The sequence below is a fragment of the Dipodomys spectabilis genome, unplaced genomic scaffold, assembly GCF_019054845.1.
Source record: "Dipodomys spectabilis isolate Male_0828 unplaced genomic scaffold, ASM1905484v1 ptg000195l, whole genome shotgun sequence".
Taxonomy (NCBI): domain Eukaryota; kingdom Metazoa; phylum Chordata; class Mammalia; order Rodentia; family Heteromyidae; genus Dipodomys; species Dipodomys spectabilis.
The window spans coordinates 1,696,564-1,714,791 of NW_024870872.1; the positions used below are offsets into that span (position 1 = coordinate 1,696,564).

At 36.1% G+C, this 18,228-nt stretch overlaps 1 non-coding gene across 1 annotated transcript; it reads right to left on the minus strand.

Moving 5' to 3' along the window:
• Window positions 1-2,447: 2,447 nt before the first annotated feature.
• On the minus strand, window positions 2,448-2,551 carry LOC122121720. The gene has a single exon (XR_006150028.1). It is a non-coding gene; the product is annotated as a U6 spliceosomal RNA (small nuclear RNA).
• Between the last annotated feature and the right edge of the window lie 15,677 nt (window positions 2,552-18,228).

Genomic DNA, 18,228 nt, shown 5'->3' on the forward strand with positions numbered 1-18,228 from the left:
TAGATAGGTCATTGCACATTTGTTTCTTTCTTCCTCTCTCTCTTTCATGTTTCTCATAGATAATATAATTGCTCCATAATTATCCTACTTTGTTTTGCTTTTATATTTTCGGTTGTATCATTTCACTTTCTGCCCTGCCATTTCCCAAATCAGCACCACATAAACAGAAAAATCTGGAAGTGGTGCTGTGGCTCAAGTGGTAGAGCACTTGCCTTGATTTGAAGAGCTCAAGGACAGTGCCCTGGCCCAGAGTTCAGGCACCACAACTAATTTAAAAAAACATCTAAATCCTTTAAAATTCTAGTAACAGATCTGACTGAAATCAGTGGAATCACACTTTTCCTGTACAATGAAGGAATAAGTCCAGGCTAGGAAAGCAACTAGAGAGGCAGGCTGATTGCATCTGTGATAAACCTTTTTGGAAAATGGTATCGAGTATTACTTACTGGTGATCCACTTGTGCTGGAAGCATGATTCTGAACTATTGCTTGCTGATTCTGAACTATTGCTTTGATCATTATATTCTCCAAGAAGAAAAGTGAAATTAAATTGATAGCAAAGGATTACTAATACATTTTGACTTCTCATTAAGCATCTTCAATCATCAAAATCACCTAAAGACAATAAACAGGCCTACTTTTTTAGATGAAAACAAGTGTCTTTAAAAAAAAAAAACAAGGAATTTAAGTAGTTATGCAAAGGACTTCTATTTTACTACTGCATTATACATTTTTTTTCTAATTTGAGTACCAATAAATTATGAATCTATTAGAAAGGTCTTATGTTGAATAGTGAGTACTCTTACACTATATCATGGTATTTCCCAAATCATTTACATAGAAGGTATTGTTTCCTATTTTCTCATTCCTAGAATAAGCTGCTCATGAAGATACCACTGGTCCTCATTTTCAGTCTGTACCTTTGAATACGGAGGAAAATCTTTCTCTGCTCTCTATCAATCCCTACTCTCCTGGTAGAATAATTTAGAATAGTAAAAATGGAAAAAGAGAAAATAAATCACGGTGAAAAAACATACCGAAAATTCACCGGATTTTTCCAACAAGTTCAACCAACGTGAACTATACGGGAAATTCATTGACACCTCATTCCCACTGGTACTCAAAGTCTCTGGTTAGGCAATTCTGATGAAGACAAGGAACAATATGAAAAATGAGAAATGGTATCAATTACGAGAAAAAAATGGAGAAGGATCCAAGTAAATTTCTTCTTTGGGATGCCGAAATTAATCGGCTTACTACAGTGCGGAGACTACTTTCCAAAAAGGCCACTCATATAAATACTAGGGATGAGGATGAGTATACCCCTCTTCATCGAGAAGCCTACAGTGGACACTTAGATATTGTCCATGAGTTGGTAGCTCAAGGCAGATATTCATGTAATAACTGTGAATAGCTGGACACCCCTGCATAGTGCTTATATGTGGAATAATACCAGAGTGGTTTCTTTCTTACTTCATCATGATGCAGCTACAAATGCCCAAACTAAAGTCCTCTTGACCACCTTGCATCTTGCTGCTGGGAATAGAAATAGCAAATATATGCTGTATCTACTTCTGTTGAACCATTATATCAAACCAGGTCTGAAGAACAACTTGGAAGAAACTGCATTTGATATTGCCAAAAAGGATAAGTATGTATCACTACCTCTTTGAAGTTGTGAAAGGCTTTACAAATTGTTCTCCTAAATCGTAATGGTTTGGTTAAGTTCTTTAAATTTCAAAAATGCCAGTTCATCCTTTGTGTCCCTCCAAAGTCGTAATGGTTTGGTTAAGTTTCTTAAATTTCAAAACTTTCATCATTCATGTCCTTACAAAATATTTTCACAATGCAAAGCAACAGCAATATCTTACTTTAAAAAATCATGGATTCCATGTTATTCTTCCAAGTGAATTGCCTGACATTGATGTCAAAATGTATTCAAGAGTTGTTTGTATACATCTATAATGTTTTTTGCAGAGTTTGTGATTTTTTTAAAATCAGAAATAATTTTAACTTATCTGTGGAAATGAATAGTATAGAAACTTAAGTTATTCCTGGTGCTTATCTGAAAAAAGTATATCTATATTTGTATAATGTCCATAATCCATTTCCTTCTCTCCTAGATATATTTTGAATTCTACATTGTTTTATAATATATAGGTTAATTAATAAATGTGTCCATTCAAATTGCATTCCTTATAGAAAAAGTTTAAGATTCCTTTTTTTCCCTAGGTCCTTATAGTATTTTATTTCTTTGGGATAAGATGACAATGTTATCTAATTTCAAGTTGTTTAAAGGTTATGCTATGTAAAGGCCTTTCTAAGGTGAAGATTTAAACACTGATGTCAACCTAACCTTTAATTCTATGAATTATATATGCTGTTACACTTGTATTTTTGTAATCAACCTTTTAATAACTCTTTTTCATTTCTTGCATCTGAAAAATGAAAAATATGGAATACTTCACCAATTTTTATATCATCCTTGTGCAAGTGCCATGCTAATCTTGGTATTGTTGTCATTTGCGTAGAACTGCTGCTGAAGCCTGTAGTATCCTCTAAATTTAAGTAGTTAATGATGCAATCTTTATACAGGCATATACCCTTGGTTGCCTATTTGTAACAATGAACCCTTATTGTTCCTAAAAATGGTATTGATCTTATTTCTCTAAATTTCTGTTTATAGTGGAAAAAAACTTATATTGTATGGTGGATTGCTCACATTTGCAATTTTTCTGTCAAAGACTATTTTGTCTTTTTCATTTTAAATTTGACCATATTTTGAAGCCTTTATAGCTAAGTCCAAAGGTGATGGCTTTTCAAGTACTTACTTATCAACTGAGTTAGCTTTGTGGAGCTAATGGATTCAAAGTAGGCCTTCTTAAAAGCTACTTCGAAACTTCTGCAGCTTAAAATTTCCAAAATGAGGTCTCAATGGCACTAATGTCTTCCTGACCCTTTACCCTTCTTCCATGTAGGAAGAGACCAACCAGAATATCTTTCCGTGACAGCATAGATTGTCTTACTGGAACAAAACTAATCTTAGTTACAAGGGATCATAGAGAGATGAATAGTTGAGAATGAATTATTCAGAATAGAAGGTATTTTCTAAAAATAGGCATGAGGATGAGTATACCCCTCTTCCTGGGGAAGCCTACAGTGGACACTTAGACCTTGTCCATGAGTTGGTAGCTAAAGGCAGATATTCAAAGTATTTTATTAAAATACCTTTGTTTATTATACCAAACATTTCAAAAGTAGCTAAAGCCAAGAAGGTGAAAATATTGTTCATATGCATGATTACCTAATGTCCTAGCCTGTCTACAATCCAACCAGGCAGGAACTTACACTACTGACTTTCTATCAACAAATATTTTCATAGCTCCTGGACAAGTCCTCGATATTAGGCCTTAAATTGGTAATGTTTTAATCACAGTGTTTCCTCTTGCCTCTAGGCTGTAAATCTCGAAATGGTAAAGCTTTAGATCTAACTCTACCAAAAACTGAGGTAGAGATAATGGAACAATACTTTAAAACGGAGTTGCCTTTGATACCCTAACCACAACAAAACAATGGAAAATAATTTCTTATATTATATATACTTACATATTTTTATTTATATGTGTTGATTTTAAATTTCACACAGTGAAACTTACTAGAATTAGATGATAATTTGACAACTAAATTGATATTTATTCCCATAAATAGATTGGAATATAAATAATTATTTTTAGAATATAAAAAGTATCAATGCAATGTCTTCGGTATAAATTTGTGATACCTTCTAAGTGTTCTTGATCTTCTGAATTTACATGGTAAAAAAACAGTATTGTTTTCCTCTAATCTATAATGTATTTTACTCTGCTGCTCTGTTTATTGTTTTAAGTCGCTGGTCCCAAACTGTTTTTCTCCATATTTCTGAAGCATTCTTACTGATTTTACCAAAATTTTGCTGATATGATGTCTAAAAGCTATTATTCTTCTGCAGGACCCACGGGTCCTAGGATACCAGTTCCCAGTTATCTGCATCATCAGATAACAAAAGCAAGACTTTTCACCTAGGCCCATGCAACATGCCAACAGTAAGTAATTGAAGACATGTCTCAATTTCTCATTTCCTATAATATTTCAGGTCCTTAATTCCTTGCAGGATTTAGATGTAAGCTATTGTGAAATGCAAGTCAACTTAAAATGAAAGATGAGATCATAAAATATGAGAGAAAGTACTGTAATTCAAACTTTCAATTTACAGATGACAAGCCCATTTGAGTGAACAAAATCACAAATGTCACAAGAATATTTTTAATACCTTCTCCTAATGATTAATGAAAGATTTCAGCCCAGCATAAGTAGGCCAAAAATACTTCCTGGAACGGTAGATCCATACATGGTCTACCAAGGCTAGGAAATCTTGACTTAGAAGTCAAATATAATTTAGAAAAACTTTAATTGAGAAGATTCTTAGAGCTTCAAAAAACTGTTACTTCAGTAAAACTTGGTTCTGTAGTATAAAAATGTTGTCATTCTCAAACCAATGATAACCTACATTTAATCTTCTGAAAGTATATTCCTTTTCAAATAAACTTTTTAAAATCACATTCGCCAAAATAACACTTGGCAAGTAGATGATAGTGACATTACAAGTTTTTCAATGTAGGGGCAAGTTACAATAGAATTGATTTATTTACCCAGCACTAATCCCAAACAAGTTCAACCATTCATTAAATTGTAGAAATATTACCCCCCACACCATTGGCATTGTTCGAGTAGATGCCTTCCCGAAATGTGTTAAACAGATCAGCATCCTATATTTCAAACCCAAATATTAGCTAATAAAGTAAATTTCATCACATAAGAAGGTACATTTTAAAAAGTCACTAATAGTTGCCTTATCATGCATTGTTTTATGTGTTCCCTGTTTAACATAGTTAGAAATGTGACTTCAAGTCTTGAATATGGGTACTCATCAGAGATGTGACAAACATAAAATCTGTCTTCTATTTCTATCATATACCTCTATAGTAGTAAATCTTAGTTTTCTTCTTTTTCCAAATAAATAAAATAATCACACCATTTTACAAAGCCATTTATAAAAACTAGTACAATAAATTCTAAGCCATTTTTAAACTTTTTTGTTGACTAAAGATTAATGTTCCAAATGGATTAGAATAAAATCATGTCTAGGTGCTTCACATCTCCAGTCTTGCAAATGAATTATGGAAATATAAGCTGACATCACTTCATGTATATGCGGGATTGAAACTGCAGGAGATGTATATAAACCTTTCAAAATATTAACAGACAGTTTAACAGAATGACTATCAGGAAATTGAAACCTGAGAGGAATAATAGTAAAGACATAGAATGAATGAAAAATGGAACAAGGGCAAGTATATCTAGAACACTCAATATACACATGTAATAAATGAAGTGGTAAATCTGAAATAAATCTTGGAGAAGGGGGTTGGTAGAGCATGATAGAAGGAGTGACTCTGATCCTGGAGCATTTGACAATTAGATGGACATATTCAATTGTAATATACTTGCACAACCTTTTGAAATTCAGTTAAAAACACAACAACAAACAAAAAACACAAAAATCGCAACCAAACAACAATCTCAAGAGAGTACGAATATGACCTATCAAAATTTTAAGCAGTTAATGAAGGGCAGTCTTGGGAAAAGCAAACAAAGCTGTTCAAAGAGGGCAGTTTGGGGTAGGGGAGAATTTAGAACAGATTAAGTACATTGTCAAAGGTTATAAAGCACCTACATCTACTGCGAATCTTTTCATCTGCGAGTGCTCTTTGTCTGAACTGGACACTCCAGTCATGAGGCACACTTGATAGCTTGTGAAGATAGAATGGAAGAAACAAGATCAAAAACGCATTATTCTACTGGAGAGAAAACATTTCTCTGTGTTTCCTCTCATCTGTCTTCATTACTCTTTTTTCATACCTTTAATAAAATCAAGTGATTTTGAATTATATCTTTCCTTCTTTGTTCTGGCAAAGTAATTGTTCAAAATATTTCACTAAATTTTATTTCCCATTATTTTCTATCATACTGTTTACTTGTCCAAGTGAGTCCATTAAACTTCCCCTTTGCATTTGGTTGCCACGAAAACTCAACATCTATGTTAATGAGGATAAACTGTAATGCAAAACTTTGTCTCCAAAAAACCAGTTCAAGAACCTGTAATCACAAATATTTAGCTATAATTTTTTTCTTTTTTCTTTTACCTTGAAAATCTTCTCGTGTCTAAAGTGCCCTCAAAAATAAATACTCTACCTTGAGAGCATTGGCACCCACCCCTGGGTATCTAGACAGGGAACAGACCTTAGAAAGGAAACCTCCAGTTTCAAAAGTGAATCATTTGGGTTTGAGGAACATCAGCGAACTCTTCATTTGTTTGTTTAGCTTTACTTGATAATGTAACCCAGTTCTTGAACGGCAGTAGATTAGAATAAATTTAGGGCATTAAATATTAAAAAAACAAAAATAAATAAATACTCCACCACTTTTTGCTTCAATCACTTCTAACCTCAAAGATATATTTTGCTAACAAGATGCTTAGAAGAAACCAAAGAATACTCCACTTTTATCTTCACTCTTAAGACTCTCCTTAGATACCATATCAAGAACAGTGAAGTTATTCTTTGCAGAATTATTTCAATAGATTATTTTTCTCATGGTCTTGCATTTGCTCAACAAAATGTATGGAGAAGAATAGAGTTAAATCACCCATTCCTTGGATTACAGTGTCTGTTACAAAGGCAATACTTCTATGTCTTACTTCTCTGTTCTCCTCTTTGCTCTTGACTGATTTCCAATTAATCACAGCTTCTCAGCTTCAGGTCTAGTAAAGCTGAATTACTATAAGACCTCCCGTACTGCTATATCTTCATGGTTTCTCTTTCAAAACTCTTTTATTTGGATGTGGAATTTATTTTCATGTCTTCAATGTGCTCTGCAATACACTGAGCCAAATAGACTCTGTAAAATCACTTTAGGTAGCAAAAACATTATGACAATCTACATCAAAAAGTTTTGGCCTCCCTCCACTGCAGAAACCAATACACTTAGCTAAGGCTTCTAAGAACGTGTTTTCTTACCTTTTCAATATTCTCAATTCTTTTCTGATCCCAAAAGTTTTTGGCTTATGTAATAAAAGAAGTCTTCATTATCTCATGTTAATAAGGATATTATATTTTTGAGCTACTTAGAAATGCGAAATAATTGGTTTGATGTATCCAATCAGATTTTTTTCTGTGTTTCACTGCTTCACGAGGAAAGAAATTGTGGAAAGTATTACAAACAGAAAAGTGTAAACCCAATACCCTCTTTCATTGTGGAGGACACTCTCTCCCTAAATAATTTGAACCAAATTATCTTATTCAGAAAATTACTGTTTGGTAATTAAAGTCAATTCACAAATTTTAATTTCTTATTTTTTTTACAAAATTTGAGTTTAAATTCCACTACAACCTTGTTTTCACACAGTAAGAGTATTTTTCCTGGTTAAGGACAATTCTCAAGGGAATCTACATGATTTACAGCAAGGTTTGTGAGGTTTGTTTATTTAGTGTGAAAATGAGCCATCTTACCCACATTGCTCCATCTCAGCTAAGTCTCTATGGATTTCTTTACATGAAAGCCTATTTTCCCAGGTAATTTTAAATTTTCTTAATAGGTTAAGTTGTGAAAAAGGTTGAACAATTAAAATTTACCTGTCATAAACATTAAATTTTTTTGAAATTCCTTTATCAGAATCACGAATTCACCAATCCTAATTCCACCTTTACCATAAAAACAGTTAATATATTTTTTCCTGATATACTGTCCATGAAACTATTATTTTCCAGTGGCTTTGTTATGCATGTATATGATCATATGAGCGGATGCTGAGCAAAATGAACTCCAAGCTATGGAAACAGAGATATTTATTTGCAGTTGTTGTTTGTAATGTACAATGTGATTTCTATTTTCTTTGGGATTTTCCTCTATGGTTTATTCCCTGCTGTATTTGATTTTGGTACCCTGTGTATTGAGCATGCATTTACCTTAATTAGGGAAGGGAACAGGAACAACAAAATGGCGAGACAGAGGACAAAGGGCAAACCAATGCAATAGCAATACTCACAAGACAATAAGTTGGAAATGTACATTACAACTTGTGAGGCATATTGGGGTGAAGTAAAACTGTGAGAAAAATGAGAGAGGGGGTAACAAGTTTGAAAAATTGTGTTTTCACTAGCTTACAATTGCTGTAACCCCACAGCACATCATTTTGACATTAAAATTAAATTTTAAAAATAGGCTGCATGAAATAATATTTCACTGTATTGGTATAGTAAATATTATTCTTTATGTAGTAACTTTTAAAAATCAGTACTATTTGGCATCTAATTTGAATTTTAATCAAAGGGCCATCAACTTGAATGTTGTCCAACTAGACAATATTTTCACAATATACTTGCCAATATTTTGAAAAAAGAATAAATGTAGTACTTTCTCATGTTAAAACAGAAAACACTTTAATTCTACGGAAAGCCAGAACTTTTAAAAGTAAATAAGTTGTTAAGAGGACAGAATATATGTGTTCTTCAAAATTCTTATGACTAATAACTACTCATTTTGAAATAATGAACATTCCATATATGCATTTTCCAATGGGGTGTTACAGATAGAGAAGTGAACAGAAAAATAGCCACATTCTGAAATAGTATAAAACTATGAAACATCAGTTATAATTAATTCTTCAAGAGTAAGCAATTATTTATCAGATTAAGCTATTATTTCTATGACCATCAATCCCAAGGTTTATGCAATAAAGTAATCTGAGACCAACAATTTCCAACTTGTAGGGTGCACCTCAAAATTCCCTTAATTCACATCACGAATAGCTTATCTCCATTTTGAAAAAATACTACACCTCTGCTAATGTGATACCCTCCGTGTTCTGGAAAAAGCACCACAATAAATTGGGTTGCATCATTTTTCCTCCACTGGTATTCTTGCAAATATTATTTATATTTATACTTTTTTAGCTATCATAGATAAACAGAAGATTACATTTCAAAACCCACCCAGGCAGGAAGGTTCCCTAGATTCTTATCTCCAATAAACTTCTCAGCAAAAGCCAGACACAAGTGGTACTGAGGTTGAAGTGGTAGGGCACAAGCCTTGAGCATAAACAGCCTCAGAGACAGTGTCCATGCCCAGAGTTCAACCCCTAGCACAAAACAATAAAACAAAAATAAAAACAAACCCCAAACCTAGCATTTTTCTCATTGTATACAGAGACACATAATTAAGGAAATTGCTTCCTGTGTTACATACAGGTAGAAGAAAGAAGAAGTCACACAATTATTCTCTTCATACAATGTTATACCAAAGCCTCAAAAAATTGCCTTTTTCTAAAGTCATAAATTAATATCATCTATTGTTGGCAACTCTGTCTACATTATTCACATTATCGTTTTATACATGAACTGTTTGAAATCTCTATTAACAGAGTTCTAATTATAACTCTCTTGAAAGTATATTCCAGGCAAATAGAATGTAAGAAACATTTGTAAATTTTTCAATTAAACCTTCTACTTAAAAAGAATTTTGTAGTATCCTATAGAATATGAAATTACAAACAAAACCAAAATATATATTTTAAATCTAAAATCTAATTAAGCAAGATCTATAAATTCTTACATTAGACGAACTCTGCTATATCTTCAGGCTTAATCTTTTGTAATCCTTCATCCTTTTCTTGGAATCTAACAGAATGATGATTACTTACTTTTTCAAGTTCTGGATGGGAATCATGAGCCATTTTGCATCTAGGAATGTTCTGTAATGAAGAGACCATTTAAAAGCAGAACTGAGGATTATATATGAGTTGCATTTCAATAGGAAACGACTTCTCAAAACATTATGACAAAATTAGCCCAACCTTCCAACTGTGTATTCCTTTCTTGTTTGGTTTCTTTTATTAAGACAAAATTATACTACCTGGTGCAGGAAGGGTGTCACTATGTAATTCCAGTTTCTAAACTCCTGTCAGTCTGAGTGCTAGAATCCTAGGCTTGTATCACATTGACCCGCCATAGTTTCTTGCTTTATTTAATCTAGATACAGACTAGCAATTCTGAACTTCTCCAATGATATCATCCACTAGACTGCTCCGACTGTTCATGTACTATTTTAAAAGATGTTCTAACATTTCACAGAGGATATGATCATTTTCAGATACACATTTGTGGTCTCTGATTCATTCCTTCATGGATCTGATCCTTTCATAATGATTACTTGACTCTCTTACTATCTCTGGTCCCTATCTATGTAATATTCTTAAACTTTTTTGAAGAAACTTCACTTGAGGAGTTTCTAACATTAAAAATTATGACTTGATTCTCATCTTACTGAGGACATATTATCTATTGTTTCCTAACTTTTCCTTTTCTACATATTCTGAGAATTGCTTCATTTGTGTATTCATGTGTGTACATATAAGTGCCTCTGTGTTTATGTGTATGTTTGTATGTATGTATGCAAAAGCCTCAAGCTCTTATTCAGCCATCTTGCTCATGACTGGTATTCCATCACTTGAGCCATTCTTCTAATACAGCTTTTGGCTGGTTAATTATAGTGTCTCAAAGACTGTTCTCCCCACGCTGGATCCTAACCTGAGCTGAATAGCAGAGGGACAGCGCCCAGGACCAGAGTTCAAGTGCCAAGACCACCACCAACAAAAAATATATAAGTAAAGGAAAGAGAAAAATGTGATCTTATCCACCAGTTCATGGCTAGTATAATCCCTGCTCTCTCAAGATGGACTTTTTTTTTCCAGTTAAGTCCATGATCTTATATCTGACTTGCATTATAAACAGAATTATTCTTCCATTCTACTGTCTACAAATTTGCGTGATTAACAAGCGTGATTTATAAAGAGAGTGGGCTCATACTTCGTATTCCTCGTAGGAGTAATGCTTTCCCTATATCACTCTCATAAATCTACATACTGGACTTGGCTTTATTGTTTCAATGTTGTCTTATTTATAGAGTCTTCTATAGTGTAATGAACCCTTATACTTAAACACAGAACTTCTCTTTCTCCTATTATTGCTATTGTTTCCCTAACTGTTAACTCATGTACACTTGGGAAATAATGTGCAGCATATATACTCATAAAAAATGATCTGAGAACCTTCTTCCCATTTAAAATTCGCCTTAATTTACAGAGCACTTACAAAGTTTGAACTCAATATACTCATGGATAATGTATTTATAAGCAATATAATTGGTATTTTCTCTTTACTAAGTTGTCTCTGAAACACGTGTTACATCAGGTCCAAAGGTGTCCTTGTGTTATTTCGGTGAAGCCAGAAAACATTCATTATACCACAAGCAGCACCATCGATTGTTCCTGGAAGTAACTGTTCCTGGATGTGGAAACTGATCCTAGGAGGGGAATGGAACAAAGAGGATTGACAAAGATCAAGTTAACTTGTGTTTTCCTTTTTATTGTATAAGAGAAGGACAAAGATGGCGACAAAGCAGTAGGGAAACACTGAAGCTCTCCCCAAACAAAAAGAGAGTTCGAGTTCCAATGCTTAATCGACCCAAGAGACCGACAACAACAAAAAGACGAACACTCAGAGACAAACAGGAGGTGGAAAATAACAAAAAAGAAAGAGAGGAAAAGAAGAATTTCAGAACAGAGAAGAGCAAAAGACCCCTCCCCTAACATTCACTGGCCATATGGCAGCATGCCAAGCCATGGCCAGCCAGCATGGCGGGGGCTGCCAGAGTCCCAGAGACACAGGGGGCTGCCTGCAGATCACTCATGCAGAATCTGCCTGAGGTACAGGTGTCAGACCCATCGATTGGGACAACCCGATGGGGGCTGCCAGGGTCCCAGAGACACAGGGAGCTACATGCAGATGCAGAAGCCGCCTGAGTGTGGACACTGTGGACCTGACAGCTTCGACAGAGGCAGAGACAGAAGAGAAACACAGAGACACCACCCCTAGCCCAGCCTGCAACCACCCCAACTGAACTCGGATTGCAACAGCAACTGACAACCTACACCACACAGAAACAACTAGCTCCAGGGTGAATACCCCACAGGGGACAGTGTATCCCTCAAAGGAGAGCAGATCTGGAGGGAATCCCCAGACCCTGACCCAGACTCCCTACCCCAACACCCGGACCACAGGACCCACTAAAACTGGGAACTCTTCGAGAGCTCCACCGGCCCTGGGAACACACTCTGCTGGCCAGGCTAGAGCAAGAGCACCCCTGGAAGAGAGCTTAGACAGCCAAGCCAGGAACAGTGCCCCTGGGTCAAGACAACCAACAGTAGCAGAAATTTAAACTGTGTACCCCAGGCTGCATAACCTAGGTGGTATACACAGCAGCACAGGCCTAACTGGCGTGCCCCAGGCGGGGGACCAGAACCAGGCCTGGCGATCCAGTGCCTGAACAACAGAGCCAATTCCTCCCAACTAAGCATACGCCTCAGCAGAGGGATGAAAAACAGGGAACTGTATCCCTTGGGAAGTACATCTGTGACAACAAAAGACCTGGAGGCTCAGGACAAGAGAAGCCCAAACCCCACCAAAACCCAACCCATATACTCTAGGCTGGGATTGGGCAACACAGGCCACCAGCACCTGATAGTAGGCAGGAGCTCAGGCTGGTAAGGTGGCTCAGCAGTAGAGTGATAGTCTTGGGTGCATGAGGCCCTGGATCTGATTCCTCAGCATCACATGAGCAGAAAGGGTCAGAAGTGGTGCTGTGGCTCAAATGGTAGGGTGCCAGCCTTGAGCTGAAGAGCTGATGGACAGCACCCAAACCTAGAGTTCAAGCCCACAACCGGCCCCCCCAAAAAACAACCAAACAAAAACATCAGGAGCCCATAGCCAACTCCAGCATCTGGAAGAGTGCATCCAGAGCATCTGATCTTGTCAAGAGCACTCGTAGGAGCAAACATGAGCAGTCTAGGGTGCTCAACCCTTCCAAAGGCGGGAATTGCCAGGGATCTACAGCAGAGAGCCGAGAATCCTATGTAGGTCAGACCAGCAGCTGGAAGTATACCCCCAACAGAAACCAGATCAGGCACAGACTCTCTGTACCAATACAGAATCAGCAACCAAGCAAAAACAGACACACCAAAACAAAATTGCAAATTAGTCTCCAATAATCCCTGAACCCCCATGAGAAAATCACAGAGAAAAATTACAAGGTTTATCACTACCCAGGATAGCAAGCTATCCTCAATAGCCAGCAACCATGCAGGGGAGAGCCCCAGTGGGAGCAAAACAGGAATGGAAGACAAAAACTACATCCAAGGGTTGCTGAGGCAATGACTCAAGAAATAAAGTGAGAAATAGATCAGAAATTAAAAGAATACAAGGATGAACTATCAAAAGAGATACAAGATATCAAACAGGAGATGCATTCAAAAATAGAGGCTGCACAAAGTTCAGTAAGAAGTGAGATAAATGCCACATTAGAGGTAGTACATACCTCATTAAGAGGTGAGATCAATAGTTTGAGAACCAACATCGAATCCATAAAGGAATCCATTTCCTCCAGGCAAACGACAATAGAAGTCACGGTGAACAGAGTGAACGAAATGGAATGTAAAGTGTCAGATACAGAAGACAGAATACACCAACTGGAACAAAAAGTGACAGATATGGAAAAATCACTCAAATTAAGCCAAAGGGAAATTCAAGAGAAAGAAGATAATGCCAAGAAATTTAACCTTCGTATAGTTGAGGAATTTCAGAGCAAGGGAATGCAACACCTATTCCACAAGATAATCGGTGAAAATTTTCCCCACCGCAAAAAAGAACATCTTACCTACATAAAAGAAGCATATAGAACACCCAACAAGCAAGATCCCAGGAAAAACACTTCTAGACACATTATAGTAAAAACGATAGATCTGAATAATAAGGAAACAATCTTGCATGCAGCAAAAATGAAGAAGGAGCTATACAACAATGGGAAAAAATTTAGAATCACTGCAGCTCTCTCCACACAAACACTGAATGCAAGAAAGGCCTGGGAAAATACCATACGAGCCCTGAGAACCAATAACTGCCAACCCAGACTGATATACCCAGCAAAGCTAGGATTTACATTTGATGGAGAGAGCTGAAAATTTTTAATAGCAAATAAAAACTAAATGAATATATAAACATTAAGCCAGCATACAAACAATACTAAAAGAAGGAACACAACCTGAAGAAAGCAACCAGGAACAGGGACTCGCATCAGACAGGCAGTAATAGAAGTCTAACTGAGCAAGTGCAGGAGGAAAGGAAAGAAGAAAAAGTTAGGAAAACAGGGAATGATAGGGACCACAATGCATCTCTCTGTACTATCACTTAATATTAACTGGCTTAATTAGCCAATCAAAAGAAAAGGAACTGCAGATTGGATCAGAAAATATGACCTATCCTGTTGCCTTCAGGAGACCCACCATTCAGCCGAACATACAAGCAAACTCAGAGTGAAGGGTTGGAAAAGGATCTACCAATCAAATGTCCCCAGTGAGAAAGCTGGTGTAGCAATCCTGATATCTGAGAAAGTAAACTTTCATTAAAATCAATTCAAAAAGACAAGGACGGACACTGCATATTAATACAGGGAACAATCCAAAAGAAGGATATTAGCATCATCGTAATAACAATTCACTTAAATAATTGTTTTTCTTCTTCAGACTATTAGTAGAACCATATTTAATCCTAGCTTTTATATAAACAGGAATAGAATTTTTCTTGTCTTATTTTACTTTTTTGACTTGGTCAAATTTTCCTGATTTTGTAGACCAGGTTTTTCTCCATGAATAATTTTCAGGGCATTTCTGCATATTATGTATAATACAATTAAGAGATTTTCGGCCAAAGAAAACAACTCAGAATTCTTGAGGTTAATGACTATACACTGCACTTGGCACTGCATTTGTCATCTTGGTGTTACAACAATAGACAATCTATATTGAAAGTTGTGTTCTTTTTGTTTTCCCATTTCAAGCCATATGAAGCATTTAAGGTGTATAGCAAGTTAACTGTGGGAGTATACGCTTGTAATCTTTTAAAATATTTTTATTGTAAAAATACTGTTTAGAGCGGTTACAGTTACATGAGTAAGGTAATGAGTACATTTCCTGTTGAGCATTGTTACCAATCCTTTGTTTTCCTCCTACAATTCCTTCCCTTTATACTTCCCTAACTCTTCTGTCTACATACCTTGAAGTTGTGAAGTTCATTTTCAAGATAGTGTATTGTACATCTCATAGTTACAATTGGTCAACCTGTATACTTGTTTCAACATTTTGTTACCCTTCCCATCCCCAAATTGGAAAATTGTATATACAAGATGAAAGGAACCGGAATAAAATACAGTGACAACTGAGGATATATGAGCTGGTAATCTTTAGCCTTTAAATTCCAAAACAAGAATAAGCAATGAAAGATAAAATTTTTTTCTAATTTAATTTAATTTTTTTGTGTGAACATATTGTACAGAGGGGTTACTATTACATGGGCAGGATAATGCGTACTTTTCTTATCAAGCATTGCAGCCTCCTCCTTTGTTTACCCTTCACATCCCTTCCCTACCACCCCCCTATCTCTTCACCACCCAATCCTCCCCCCTACACCCCCCCGCAAAAGCATTGTAAAGCTCGTTTTCGACATGAACTTGTACTTCTCATTGTTGCAACAGGTCCACCTGAATCCTTAAACAACTGGTTTTTCCCCATCTCCTCCACAAGTTATACTGACATCAAATATAGTGAAAGCAGGGGTTAAACTGTGGGGGAGGGACATACAAAGCAACAAAGAGATAATCTTATAAATGCGTTAGAAACAAATGCATGAAATAAAAAAGCATTAAAATACATATCTAAGGGTTCATTTTCCTAACATCACATTATCTGACCTTTTCCGCTTGACTCATACATATACAAGATATTGCAAATAAGGAAAACCATGAGACCTATGTTTCTTTGGGCTTGGCTTACTTCACTTAATATAATTTTTTCCAAGATTTTCCATTTCCTAACAAATGGGGCAGTGTCATTCTTTCTGATGGAGGCATAGAATTCCATTGTGTATATATACCACATTTTCTTGATCCATTCATCTACTGAGGGGCATCTGGGTTGGTTCCATATCTTAGCTATGGTAAATAATGCTGCAATAAACATAGTTGTGCTGGTAGCTTTAGTGTGGTCTTGTTTGTGAACATTTGCGTAAATGCCCAAAAGTGGGATTGCTGGGTCATAGGGAAGCTCTATGTGAAGTCTTTTCAGGAACTTCCATACTGCTTTCCAAAGTGGATGAACAAGTTTAAACTCCCACCAACCATGCAGTAAGGTTCCCTTCTGTCCATATTCCCTCCAGCATCTGTTGTTGTTAGAGTTCTTGATTATAGCCATTCTAACTGGGGTGAGGTGGTATCTCAATGTTGTTTTGATTTGCATTTCTTTTATGGCTAGGGAGGTTGAGCATTTCTTCATGGGTCTACTGGCCATCCTTCTTTCTTCTTCAGAAAAGTTTCTCTTCAAGTCTTTAGCCCACTTATTTATTGGGCAGTTGTTTCTTTGAGGATTTGTTGTTGGGGGATTTAATTTCTTGAGTTCCAAGTATATTTTAGATATGAGACCCTTGTCCGTTTTATGCCTAGTGAAGCTCTTCTCCCAATCTATGGACTTTCTATTGATCTTGCTAGCTATGTCCTTTGCCATGCAGAAGCTCTGCAACTGCATACAATCCCATTTGTCCAACTTTTCTTTGAATTGTTGTGTTTCCGGGTCTCTCCACAGTAAATTTCGGCCGGAGCCAAGGAGATCTAGGGTTTCTCCTATTCCATTCTGTAATTTTTTCAGAGTGTCTACTTTGACTTCGAGGTCTTTGATCCATTTGGAGTTGATTCTGGTGCAGGGAGATATATAAGGATCTAGCTTTAGTTTTCTACAAGTAGTTAACCAATTTTGCCAGCAGCATTTACTAAAGAGCCTCTCTTTCTTCCATTCCATTGTTTTAGCTCCCTTATCAAAGATTAGATGGCTATAGTTCTGTGTGTTCATTTTTGGATTTTCAGTTCTATTCCATTTGTCCTGTGGTCTGTTCGTGTGTCAGTACCAAGCTGTTTTGATTACTATGGCTTTATAGTAGAGTTTGAAATTTGGTATTGATATTCCTCCAGCAGTGTTCTTTCCGTTGAGGAGCGTTTTTGCTATTCGGGGTCTTTTATTGTTCCATATGAATTTTTGGATTGCCTCTTCTATTTCCTTGAAGAATGAGGTTGGAATTTTGATCGATATCGCGTTGAATTTGTAGATAGCCTTGGGAAGTATTGCCATTTTCACGATGTAAATCTTTCCAATACACGAGCATGGGAGGTTTTGCCATTTTCTAAGTTCTGTTTTGATTTCCTTTTTCAAGATTTTAAAGTTTTCATCATAGAGGTCCTTCACTTCTTTGGTTAAGTTAATTCCTAGGTATATTTTTCTTTGTGGGTTATTACAAATGGAGTTGTTTTCCTAATTTCAGCCACACTTTTCTCACTGTTGGCATACAGAAAAGATGTTGATTTTGGGGTGTTAATTTTATACCCTGCATCTTTGCCAAAGTTTTGAATCAGCTTGAGTAATTTGGGAGCGGAGTCTATGGGATTCTTTAAATATAAGATCATGTCATCTGCAAAGAGGGAGAGTTTTATTTCTTCTTTTCCTACTTGGATCCCCTTTACGTCTGCATCTTGTCTTATTGCTGTAGCTAAGCATTCTAATATTAGATTGAAGAGAAGTGGAGAGTATAATGCTGGCTGTAGGTTTGTCATATACAGCCTTTTTGGTATTGAGGAATGTTCCATGGATTCCGAATTTTTCCAAAACCTTCATCATAAAGGGGTGTTGGATCTTGTCGAATGCTTTTTCTGCATCTATTGAGATAATCTTGTGGTTCTTATTCTTGCTCCTGTTGATGTGATGAATAATATTAATTGATTTGCATATATTGAACCAGCTTTGCATCCCTGAAATGAATCCTGTTTGATCGTGGTGTATGAAGTTTTGGATGAATTGTTGAAGACGATTGGCCAAAATTATTTTGAGAAGTTCTGCATCAATGTTCATCAAAAAAAATGGGTCTGTAGTTCTCTTTCTTTGATGAGTCCCTGCCTGGTTTTGGGATGAGGGTTATGCTGGCTT